This window comes from Carassius carassius, chromosome 13, assembly GCF_963082965.1.
Source record: "Carassius carassius chromosome 13, fCarCar2.1, whole genome shotgun sequence".
NCBI classification, from domain to species: domain Eukaryota; kingdom Metazoa; phylum Chordata; class Actinopteri; order Cypriniformes; family Cyprinidae; genus Carassius; species Carassius carassius.
This window is the reverse complement of record NC_081767.1, coordinates 5729335-5742019: the sequence shown is the minus strand read 5'-3', so window position 1 is coordinate 5742019 and position 12685 is coordinate 5729335. Positions and strand designations below refer to the sequence as shown.

At 35.2% G+C, this 12685-nt stretch overlaps 1 pseudogene; it reads right to left on the bottom strand.

The window, feature by feature from the left end:
* Positions 1 to 1360: 1360 nt before the first annotated feature.
* Positions 1361 to 12165, bottom strand: LOC132155502 (trehalase-like; annotated as a pseudogene).
* Positions 12166 to 12685: the final 520 nt, after the last annotated feature.

Below are 12685 nucleotides of genomic sequence, written 5' to 3'. Positions count from 1 at the left end.
GGGCTTTGTTGTGTGAGAACAGCATGTGGCCATCTTTGATAAAAGAATCAATTTGGCAATCAAATACATGCCAATATGATTAGAAATGGTTTGAACTCACCACAATAAAGCGTTATAATGCCTCATAGTCAGCTCTATTCTTATTCACCACACATATCAGGGAGTCATTACTCTAATAATGTCCCCACAAAGAAAAAACTGTCCCTCTCTTCAGCTCCCTTTCCTCTCTTACAAACGGATCTGCCTCCTCTCAGTGCTCTGATTAGGTTTTCCTCGTGCTGAAGACGCTCATAATGTGTGACTTATCACAATGAGCTGATTCTGAGCGAGCCACCGCAGACATCTGCATTTAATAACATTCATTTGGATACACCCTTATAATCTCAAATGGACCACTCATTGGCCTACTGAGATCTGTAGCAGCATAACATTCATTTCCAACAGGTTATTACTAGTGTAGGTGTGTAGGAACTGAAGTGAGGTATTTCGGTATCAATAGTGGCGCCAAATGGAATTGCAAAAAAAATAATTTAATTTCAGAAGAAAAACTTGGCACTTGTCAGTGCAAATATGGCTACCATGATATTAGCGTGTTGTGGAAGGGTGTTGCTATGCTAATGCCAAGGTGTTCAATGTCTGTTGCTTTGGAATTACTGGCTGGTTCAAGTTCAGCCCAACCAACTTCAGTGTAAGTCTACGGGATTTATTCAACCATTGTTTTATTCTCTAGGTGAAATGTAAGGTGTAGTCATTTTTACCATCGTTCAACACATTTTTGTGTAAAGATTAACCAATGAATGGCCAATTTTATGTGTCTTTGCACAGGGAAAAATGAATAAATCAATAAACTCTTCAACTTTATCATCTAAGTTGGTAACTGTCACAAGGTCACAAGGTTTGATAGAACCATGGACTCGCAACAATTTGCTCTTGAGCAAACAAAAACAATTCCACATTGTTCTGAATCATTTCTGCAGTGCCTTTTGAGCTCAGAAACTTTTAATAACGAATTTAATAATGAATTTGAGTTTTAACATCAATTATAATATTATTACAGTACGTGATTACGATATTTGCAAGCTTTTTAGTTTTTCATGTTTTATTGTATTTTTGTTATAAAGGTAAACAAAGTAATATAATTATAATTTCATGAAAATTCTGAGTTTAATATTTTTATCCAGTGTGTTGAGATATGAAGAAGATTTTATGCCACTTACGATTTAAAATACACAATTCCACGGACCACGTAGACCACGGACCTAGCAGGCAGCTTTGGTGAAGATGTTTCATGGTTTATCGAACTGTTTGTCCAATTTGAATTCGATGAGAACAAATAGGTAATGAGATAAAAGAAAACACTTCAGGAGCCGTTGTGCTCTGGTATGATGATGAGTAACCCCTGCAGAATTACAGTCACTTCATCTTCACACTTTCTTTCTTCTGGGAAATGTTTTTCTTGATTTAAAAAAAAAAACTGACACGTTGACCATTCTTCAGATCTGGCCTGTGACCTTCACACACACTACCTAGAAGAAAAGGGTAACTATAAATCCCAGCTACTAAAAATGAAAGCAAATGTCAACCGACACACAAGCTTTCTCTAAAAATACACTTTCACATTCATATTGTTCACATTCATTCATGCACACACACACACACAGGCTGTGCATCAAATAGAAACACTTTTAATGATCATACTCCTTGTACACAGAGCAAGTCCAAAGTTCCGATCAGCAATAAGCCTTCTAATTAGATTAGAGCAAATTACCATTTGAAATGTCAGCCCAGTTTTAGTCATGACAATAATCTTCTGATCCTGCCACTGCTTAGACATTAATTACTACGTAAGACAATGAACCTGATTTTATTTTTTTTATTTTTTTTTACAGTTTTCCATTGGATTGTATCAGCTACTACATGTTCATATCACAGCCTTGCAGACTGGGTTATTATTTCACTGTAATTAATTCTGGGTAAATCTTATTAAAACATGCAGTCCTCAGGTAAGTGTACATCATTTAAAATAAATTATAAGAACGCTATTGGTAATGATTTACAATAAGGTCCCAGTAGTTACTTAATGCAATAACAAAATGAACAAAGACCAATTCATTTGTTACAGTATTTATTAAACTTTGTAAATGACAGCTCAGTTCCATTAAATTATATTAACTGATGAGTTTAATATGTAACTACTAAATCATGAAATTAACAGGACTATGCTTTTAGCTGTGTAAAACTTATTTAGTGAGAGATAAAATGATTCAGAATATTTTTTTTGGTGTAAAATATGTGAGATTCACCTATATAGCTCAATAGCACCAAAAAGTACAGTATGAAGATGACAAACTGATTCTGTATAAAAGACACACAAGGAGGGGGTGGGGGTGGGGGGAAAGCAAGTCAGAAAGACATTGCCTGAATCATTTCATGTGAGTTTTCAGAAGCCCCATTGTTCCATATGACATACACACACAATGGGTTTGGGTTATCATTCACAGAACCCGCAGTGACAAGGGTGTCACAAACACTGGTGATTATCTGGAAAGCTCTTTTTGAAGCATTATCACTCACTTTCAACTCAGGAAGTCCCTAAGTGACAATTAAGGAACACACAGGTCCAGTCATGTGACGATGTGTGCATTTTTGTTGCAACATTTCCAAAATGGTGGCCTGTTTGGATGGCACATGTGCGGAATGAGTTATCATTTGGTTTGGGATATGAAATAGCACTACTTATAACAGTAACAGTATGTTAAAGTCTAATATAAAGATTTTTTATGATATATCTTTTGAAACTTATTCTATGAAGTTTGAAATTGATGTTCTGAGGTTTTATTAATTTGCCATTCCTTCTCTAGACACTCCATTGGTCCTCAGGGTCCAGGAGAAAATGAGATTCTATATTTCAAGAATGGTTCTGCTGGGCTGAAGAACTCTAACTTACCCCTAATTCCTGCAGAGATTAAAATGTCTCCGAGCTCCGAAGCAGGTTTATGAATTTGAATATGTAAATATGAACAGACCATTAATACCTGAACTTCAAACTCGCCACCTCCTCCGGGCTTTCCATCACCGTTGACATCGTACTGTAACAAGGACATAGGCTGAAGAGAATTGCAGAGTGAGGAAGTTAAGTGAACACTAAGTCATAAAAATAATTTATAAGCAACATTTCTGTGATTCTCTTCAGAATGGAATTTTACACTGAGCAGGTGACCACAAAGAAGCTGTCATGTTGAGATCACATGACCAGCTGAATATAGAGTGCAGCAGTTGGGTTCTTGAAGTAAAAAAATTCATTCATTTTCTCGATTTTGGTCACACTTTATTTTAAGGTCCAATTCTCGCTATTAACAAAACATTAACTATGACTTTTGCCTCAGTAAACTCCTAATTTGCTTAATTATTAGTTAATAAGGTACTTGTCAAGTTTAGGTATTTGGTAGGATTAGGGATGTATAATATGGTCATGCAGAATATAGCAACGTTAACAGTGAGAAAAGAGTTACCTCGATTTTTAACAATAACTCTAAAACGTTTAAAGACAGACCTGTTGTGAGCATCGAGGTTGTTGATCGATGACATATGCTTTTCTTTGAAGCCATCTGTTTGCATTATTTCAACTTAATAATGTTTAACAGCGGAATTCGTGGTGAAAAGTAGATTTCCCATAATGCTGTGCAAAATTCAGCCAATCAGAATTCTCATAAATATATATGTTATTGTAGTTTTTTCCCCCGGTAAAGTAGTTAAGCACACAATCTTGTAATTGTGTTAGATTTTCAAATACTTTTTGGTTTCAAATAAAACTTTGTTATGTTACGATAATGCTTCAGTGAATACTTTTTTAAAATACCTATGGGAAACATGAATGGAAAAAAAAATACTTACAGAACCAATGCCATTGTTGTTCCGTTTTTTTTTTTTTCTTTTTGTGACTGTGCTGTTTCCTCATCAGGAATGGATTGATTTCATGGTGATTTTAAACTAATGCAGAAACTGATAAAGGGACAGTCGTAGGATAGGGCTGTATCCAAAATCGGTCATTATTCCCTACATTGTTGCAGTAATATAGTGATATAGTGAGTGCAATTTCAAACACAGCCCAGAATTTATCTTAGTGGACTTCACCTTCTCAAACATGGACTTATATCTGATGATTGGTCTGAATCCAGTGCTGGGCCAAACTGAAGGCGAGCTCTTAAGCGTAGGCTGAGTTGAGCCCAGAGAGACCTGCAAAGACATGATGAATGGGGTGAGAAAAGGGTGGGTCATTTAAATGGCAAATTCACCAACAACTGAGCATCATTAATCACATCGTAATAGTCACTTCACACACTCACAGACAAGATGTGACAGCAGGTAATTGAATTTTGAAGGGAATAATGTGATTTAGTTCACACATTGAACAGACTGAAGATTATTCATGTTCACTGCTTCAGGTTATAACTGAAGTAGCTGATCTGCAAAATGTGTGTTTGATGCTGATGTATTACCGCCAGCCTGCACCTTCCAATAAACAGTAAACCACTGTAAGAAGTTTCTTATCTATAGAATCACAATTTTTCATTTTTTCATGCATGTTCTCTCCCGATCCTTTGGTTCCCAATGAATTAAGACTTGCAGAGAGAAGAAAAAAAAACAGAAAGTTGATTTGACAGAAGTTGATTTTAAAGTTAACGATTGAAGCTAGTCAAATTTGGCATATCGCATTAAAGTTTCATGACTCCCTCATTCTCAAAAACTATTAACAAAACTAGCGAAAGAAAGACTACATTTAAATATTCAGAAAACTATACAAATGTAATGGCATACTGTGTTGATTCACCACTATACTGTATATAAAAACATTATTACCACTGGCCTAGAGAGCTTGGCTATGTTTAACATTAAACAAAACCCTGCCCATTCTTGGCCCTGGAAGGGTGACCAGATTACAGTGAATTCTTACAGTTATTACAATATTAATACTTACAGTATTTAATATATTCTGCTCTATTAATAGGTCAAAGAACTACACAGCCCACCCACTCTCATTACATAAGGCTACACATCACACTGCTGCTGGCTGGAGAGTAAAGTGTGAATCATGGTGATGCCAGGTTAAAATGTTTATTTGTAGCAACCAAACAAAAGAGCATGGTTTGAAAAATAGTGTCTGTCCTGGTTTTTAAAGACATCTGGTCAATTTAGGCCTAGTTGACGTCATATTCACCAAAAAGTTATCAAATTATCATACAATATGAACAAATATACTGATGCACTGTGCACAATAAGACCGAGAACATGTATTTAATAAGTAAATGAGAGGAGTCATGTGACGTGCTCATGAACCTAGTCGCACTTGAGTAGAGCTCTGTACTTTTTTTTGCCGATTTTTTTTTTTTTTCATTTTATTTTCATTTTATTCATTAATAATACTTCCCCTGATGGGACACAATTGGAAACAGCAGGAGTTAATTCTCTGATTAAAAAGAAATCCAAGCCACCGACCACGGGCAATATGGTGGACAAGATGGCGAATACTGTTGCCCACTTTGAGGACATTCTCAGAACTGAGTTGACGGTGATGCGGAACGAGTTCGCTTCTCACATCGCTATGCTCTAAATTGGATCTTCTTACAGGGGAAATGAGAGAACAAAAGAAAGTTTTCGTGCTCAAGCAACAGGTTGTGGGTATACAGGATCAATATGGAATTACATTTAGTTCAATAATAATGAACGTAACTTTATAAAACTGAACGTAACTTTTTCAGAAATATCAAACATATGCCATTACAAAAGAAGAAAAACACAATGAAAATGAAAAAAATTTAAATGAAAAAAATGAACTCAGTCGCCGAATGTAACAGGCTCTTCAAATATGCTTCATTTTTGTTAATGTTTTTCAAAGATTCGTTTTCGCTGATCGTGGATTCTGAATGCATTGCCACAGATTTCGTTTTTGCTTCGCAGTTTTTCGTTTGGAATTTTGACACAAACCTCTCGTGGGGGCGGGGTTAACAGTGATCTACTCAGATTGGATAGTGAGCTTTTGATGGACAGGTGCTCTCTGACCGGGAAGTACAGGCACCACTCAGTGGCCCCAGAGAGTGGTGCACATATTGGAAAGCTCTCGCGAGTTTGTATTACTAAATATGTAAATAATATTTGACCTTCGATCATCTCAGTCTGTAAAGATGAGCTCTTGTCCTTCAAGGCAGCTTGAAGTAAGCCTGTTTTAGTGAATGACAATAATTACCCGCAACAAAACTCCAAACGAAAAACTGCGAAGCAAAAGCTAAATCTGTGGCAATGCATTCAGAATCCGTGATCAGCGAAAACTTGAAAAACATTAACAAAAATGAAGCATATTTGAAGAGCCTGTTACATTTGTGCAACTGTGTTAATTTTTTTCATTTTCCTTGTGTTTTTCTTCTTTTGTAATGGCATAGTTTTGATAGTTTCTGAAAAAGTTACGTTCAGTTTTATAAAGTTTTGTTCATTTTTATTTGTTCATTTTTATTTGTCACCGCGAAAAAAAAGGAAGTACATTTGCGCCAGTTAGAACGGAAATGAGAGAAGCTAGCATCCAGAATTTTTTTCTTGATCCTGCAATGCTGAAGGTCATTCTCAATCAAGGTGAACCTAAAATGCTATATTCCCCAGAAGAAGCAAGAGTTTTTCTCAAATACCATTCATCCACCAACTCTCAGTGAACTTCAGTTGGACATTTGCTGTCTAATTGGAGAAGAGATGCTCGAAATGGTTAAGTGACTGTCTCTTTTGCTATTCACTTTAATGTCCACTTCTTAATTCATATTTACTAGAAGCTTTCATTGAGCTTGCAGCATTGCTTATTGATTATGTTGTTATTTTATTTATGTTTTAGTTGTATTCCTCCTTTCTCTCTCTCTCTCTCTCTCTCTCTGTCTTTTCAATAGAGATACTGCCTAGTCAATATGTGACTATGGGGCCAATGTTGGTGCTTCAGTAATGTACAGTTTACCTCTGCTTCAGTTATCTATCGCTTTCTTCTTGAGCATTCATACAAACCTTTATCTATTAACTGTTTGGGCTAAGGATCTTAATCAGGAGGTGCATGTTTTATTTTCAGATCAGATACGGGGAATGTTTAAATTGTCTTCTAAAAACCCTAACCACCAAATGATTCATTGGAGATTTCTGCATAGGGTTTTTACATGAATCTGTCATCTTCTCCTAAGTACAATCTCTGTTCACAAGAATTTTAGGCACATGTCTGCATTTTTTTGGGGGGGAGTGCCCCTCTCTCTCAACTTTTTGGACTCACAGGACATCTTATTTGTTTGATACTGAGATTTGTTTGACTCCACTTCATTTTTTTATGAATAACATTTGGGACCTCACCTTGACTGTCAAATAAAGATGTTTACTGTTAGCTGCAAGTCAACCGTTGGAATCCTTCTCACACAATGGACAGACGAACCTCTCAACTTCTCGTATACATGGATCTAATGTAAAAACTGTAAATTTATGGATTGCAGCTTTTAATGTTGTGTCATCTTTTCTAAAATCTTATTATATATATATATATAAAATATATTTTATTGTTATTTATGTATTAATATTACTTAATTTAATTTTTTATTGTTGTTGTTTAATTTTATTTATTCTTTTTTATTTATTCTATTTTTTAAAGGTCTACCAGAGGGTGGGATGGGTTCTAAATTTGCACAGTTAAAGTAATGGAGGTCTATATAAGATTCTCTCTCTCTCTCTCTCTCTCTCTCTCTCTCTCTCTCTCTCTCTCTCTCTCTCTCTCTCTCTCTCTCTCTCTCTCTCTCTCTCTCTCTCTCTCTCTCTCTCTCTCTCTCTCTCTCTCCTCCCTCCCTCCATATATATATATATATATACACACACACATATTGAAGTGTACATATGTACAGTATATAGTCACATAAAGCAATATATTCTATACAGCAAATTTCAACAGCCTGTTTAATTTTATTTTTTTATTACAAAATGTAACTGTATTTTCAGCCAGCCCAGCTTATATAAACTATAATTATGTCAATATATAATAAAGTAAATCTCAACTGCTTAATTGCATGTATTCCTGCATAATGTAAACTATATTATCACCCAGCTCTAAACTGCTTAATGCACCTACTGTATATGGCATGAAGATATTAATATGTTACAAACATTAACATTGTGACCTTCTGTAAAGCTGCTTTCAAACACTGTGAAAAGTGCTATACAAAAAAATAATAATAATACACACATACACACACATATATATATATATATATATATATATATATATATATATATATATATATATATATATATATATATATATGTACAGTATATTGCTTTCATGTTGCCTGTTGCAATATTAAATGGCCATATACCCTCTATAATCATGTGTTGAAGTTGAGGCCAGGTGTTGGGCATGTCCCAATACTCCCCGCTTTCACTAAGAGAACTGGGAAACCCATTTGGATAGTCCAGACCTCCACTGCCCTAAACAGAGAAAGGGGAGAGAGAAGTTTTATGAAAAGCAGAAATATTGTGCAAAGAGTGCCATCTGCTGTTGAGCATGGAGTTTGCTTCAGTAACAAGTTGAGAAAGCAACCTCCCACTTTTTGAGATCTCACTTTTTCCTCTGAAACCTATAAATACTTTTCTCTTGTGTTTTAGACAAATTAATGAGGAAAAATTGGAAGTGAAGTGTAGTGTTAATCAAGAGGGAATATATTTGATGCAAAGAAATATATTTGATGCAAAGAAATTGCAATATTATTTTGTGAGTGTGGATGGAAGGTGTTATTAAAGCAGCATTAGGTCAGAGATGAGACATCTGGAGGTTGTCTGCATATGTTGTATACCGTCTATGTGGCCTGCCTACCAAATCACTCAATATAAAAGGTCAGTAATTGACATAATTAACTTAAACAATGTTTGTAAAGTGACAGGCTTACTGTCCGGTACTGCACCGCCATCTCTGGGTTAGAGTAACATTGTGCCCAGAGAGGTGCCATGTTAGATGGGTAGAAGGACAGGTGCTGGTTCTTGTTCACCAGGCTGAAATCAAACCAGGCTCCTTTTTCTGCATCCCACAGAAGACTTTCAATAGCTTTAATTCTAGCAGAACGTGACTTCTCATATTCCACTGCCTTCTCCTCATTAAATACAGGAAAAGATGTCAGAAAATAACACAGAAACCACACTGTTCAAACTCTGCTGTCTTATTATTATTTATTATTATTATTATTATATATATATATATATATATATATATATATATATATATATATATATATATATATATATATATATATATATATATATATATATATATATATATATACACTACTGTTCAGGTGGTCTTTTTTTTTTTTTTGCATTACATTTATCAAAAGTGACAATTAAGTCTTTACATCATTAAACAAGATTTCTATTTCAAATAAATGCTGTTCTACATAATTTTCTATTCATCACAGTATCCTCCAAAAAATGTAAAGAGAATTAAGACATTTTTGAATACATGTAGATAAAAAAGAAAATCAATATGTTATTAAATAAATATCTATAAAATAAATGTCTAATTTCAGCACACAGAGAAGACAGGTGACAATAAACTGATTAGATGGATAAATTAACTAAATGATATAGTTGCACCAAGTAGTTGGACCATCAAGCAAAGCATAATTCCCTCTGTGTGAAATATTCTGCCTCAAATGCCAAGTGTTTTATCTTTCTAATTTAATGAGGTGATATTATTTTTGACTTGAAAAATTGTGTATTATTACCGTATTATAAAGGATGTGTTTAAATCTTTTGTCAAAATTTATTTGAACTCTGGAACTAGCAAACTAGCACAGTGATAGGGAGAAAACATGACAAAAGGAAAATTATAAAAATAATATGAATATTCATTAAAATCAGGAGTGTGTACAGTACATACACATAAGTGTGTTTTGACTCTTTTACCCAGAATCCTGTGGAAAGAGGCCAGCAGATGCTCATTGCGGCACATAATAGTATTGAGGTCAGCAGGCAGGATGGGGATTGTCTGTGTGTCGCTCAGGGTGCCTGTGCTGTCTATATATGTACCAGCGAGAAGAGAAATCCCAGCCTGACTCTGCACCAGATGGCAGTTCTATCCAAAGTTTCTTCTGAGTCTCTGTAATACACAAACATATTCATATTAATGCACATCAACACACAAAAGAACAAGGAAAATCCCTTTTAATATGACTCCTTTAATGATCTTATTGTGGTACACCCAAGCATCAGAATATTAAAGGAACAGTTCACCCAAATGAACATTTTCTGAAAATGTATTCACCTTCAGAAATTCAGGGATTCATTTGTTTCTTCATAGTGACAGATCTGGAGAATTTTAGCATTACATGTTTACCAACGGTTCTTTTGTACGTGAATGGGTGCCATCAGAATGTGAGTCCAAACAGCTGATCATTTTTCACAGCTTTTTCTCTTCACAAAAAGATACACTGATGGACTGGAGTGGACTGTGGATTATTGTGATGTTTTTAGCAGTTGTTTGGACATTTTATTCTGATGGCACCCATATACTGCAGAGGATCCATTGATGAGCAAGTGATGCCATGCTACATTTCTCCAAATCTGGTCTGATGAAGAAACAAACTCATCTACATCTTGAATGATCTGAGGGTGAATACATTTGCAGCAAATTTTCATTTTGAGGTGAACTATTCCTTTAATAGGTAAAAGGAGTCCAAATATTTGCATACTGGCCTCGATAAAGCACCTAGATTCCTACATGCTGACAGGCCTTCAGCAAGTTCTACATCATCACTGTAAGACTTGGGTCTGCAAATACACAGATTTAAATACTGCAATTCATCCAGATATGTTACTTCATTACAGTACTGAGAAGCACCGTAATAAGAATTAAATTTCTTAATGCAAAATAATATTTCATTTTGCCTTTGGGGGTGACCCTGACATGTTATTAAAGCACACAGTCCAGGCCTGTCCACCGGAACATTATATCAGTTCAGGATGTGAGTCCACTCATCGACACAACAAGAGAGCAATTCTGCATCCAAAAGCTGAACTCTGTTTCCAGTGCTGGCAAAACCTGCCTAAACACACAAAGAACACATGCGGCGCAGAGTTGTTGTTCAGAGTGGTTCAGCGCAGCACCTCAATATTCAACAAACCTTCAGGAGGGCAGTTTAGTCAGGAAGGTTACCTGAGGAAGTCTTTGTCTCTAGTAACCACATAGAGGTTTTTCACCATTAGGGGAATGAAGGAGGCTGACTACGCCGCTCGTGATAAACTCGACCACCATTTGGGACAAAGTCGTATCTGAATAGATGTGAAGGGAAAAATTAAGTGAGTGTTTTACTGCTTAAGTCCTTTTGTATTATTAAAAGTGAAGAAAAAAGCCTGTGCATCATACAGTACTTAGTTCAACCCCACAAAAATAAATAAATAAAACATTTGTAAAAGATTTTTAGAAAAACATACATATTATGTGAAGGTTAATAAATAAATGTATCACATTCAATCATTTATGAGTCAAATATCTGTTATTGAGTGGGAATGTGTTGAACTCATGAAACTGAACATGTGTGATGTATTTTGTATCTGTATGTGTGAAAATCAGGACAAATAAGTGCACCTTTCCAACAGGTACTGAAAGTTCCGAATCATTCCTCGAGCTGTCTCTGTCATCTCAGACAAAAGGAGATCATTTATTACCCAATATGAGTCCCAGAAGAACAAAAACACCTTATTACATCTTCTGAAGAAAAAGAAAAAAAAAAATGTGAAAGAGTGGTAATAAGAGTGGTTTTTGCCAGTGCAGAACTAATCATTATGATGTTATGGTGTTGTGGGAAGTTGTCAGGGTGCTGCTATGTGTTTATTAAAGCCACCCTGAAATCAGATTTGACAATATTGATAATATTTATTCATGCATGGTGTGTGCACCAGCTTGAGGGCTAGTCATGGACATTCACTGACACCTAGTGGTGTGGATGCAGCATCACATGTAAGTTGTCAATTACAGAGACCAGTGACATTCGCTACTCACCATCAGCCATGATTATTAACAGTGGTGTATAAAGTACCTGAAAGTCATACTCAAGTAAAAGTACAGATATCTTACCAGAGAATTACTTTGGTAGAAGTTGAAGTCACCATTTAGAAAACAAACCCGATTTCAAAAATTTTGGGACACTGTACATATTGTGAGTAAAAAAGGAATTTACAAAAATCATAAACTTTTTTATTTCTTAAAATAAAGATAAAAAACTTATTTTATTCACAATAGAATATAGATAACATATCAAATGTTGAAAGTGAGAAATTTTGAAATGTCATGCCAAATATTGGCTCAGTTTGGATTTCATGAGAGCTACACATTCCAAAAAAGTTGGGACAGGTAGCAATAAGAGGCTGGAAAAGTTAAATGTACATATAAGGAATAGCTGGAGGACCAATTTGCAACTTATTAGGTCTATTGGAAACATGATTGGGTATAAAAAGAGCCTCTCAGAGTGGTAGTGTCTCTCAGAAGTCAAGATGGGCAGAGGATCACCAATTCACCCAATAATGTGGCGAAAAATAGTGGAGCAATATCAGAAAGGAGTTTCTAAAAAGAAAAATTGCAAAGAGTTTGAAGTTATCATCATCTACTTTGAATATTATCATGTATTATATG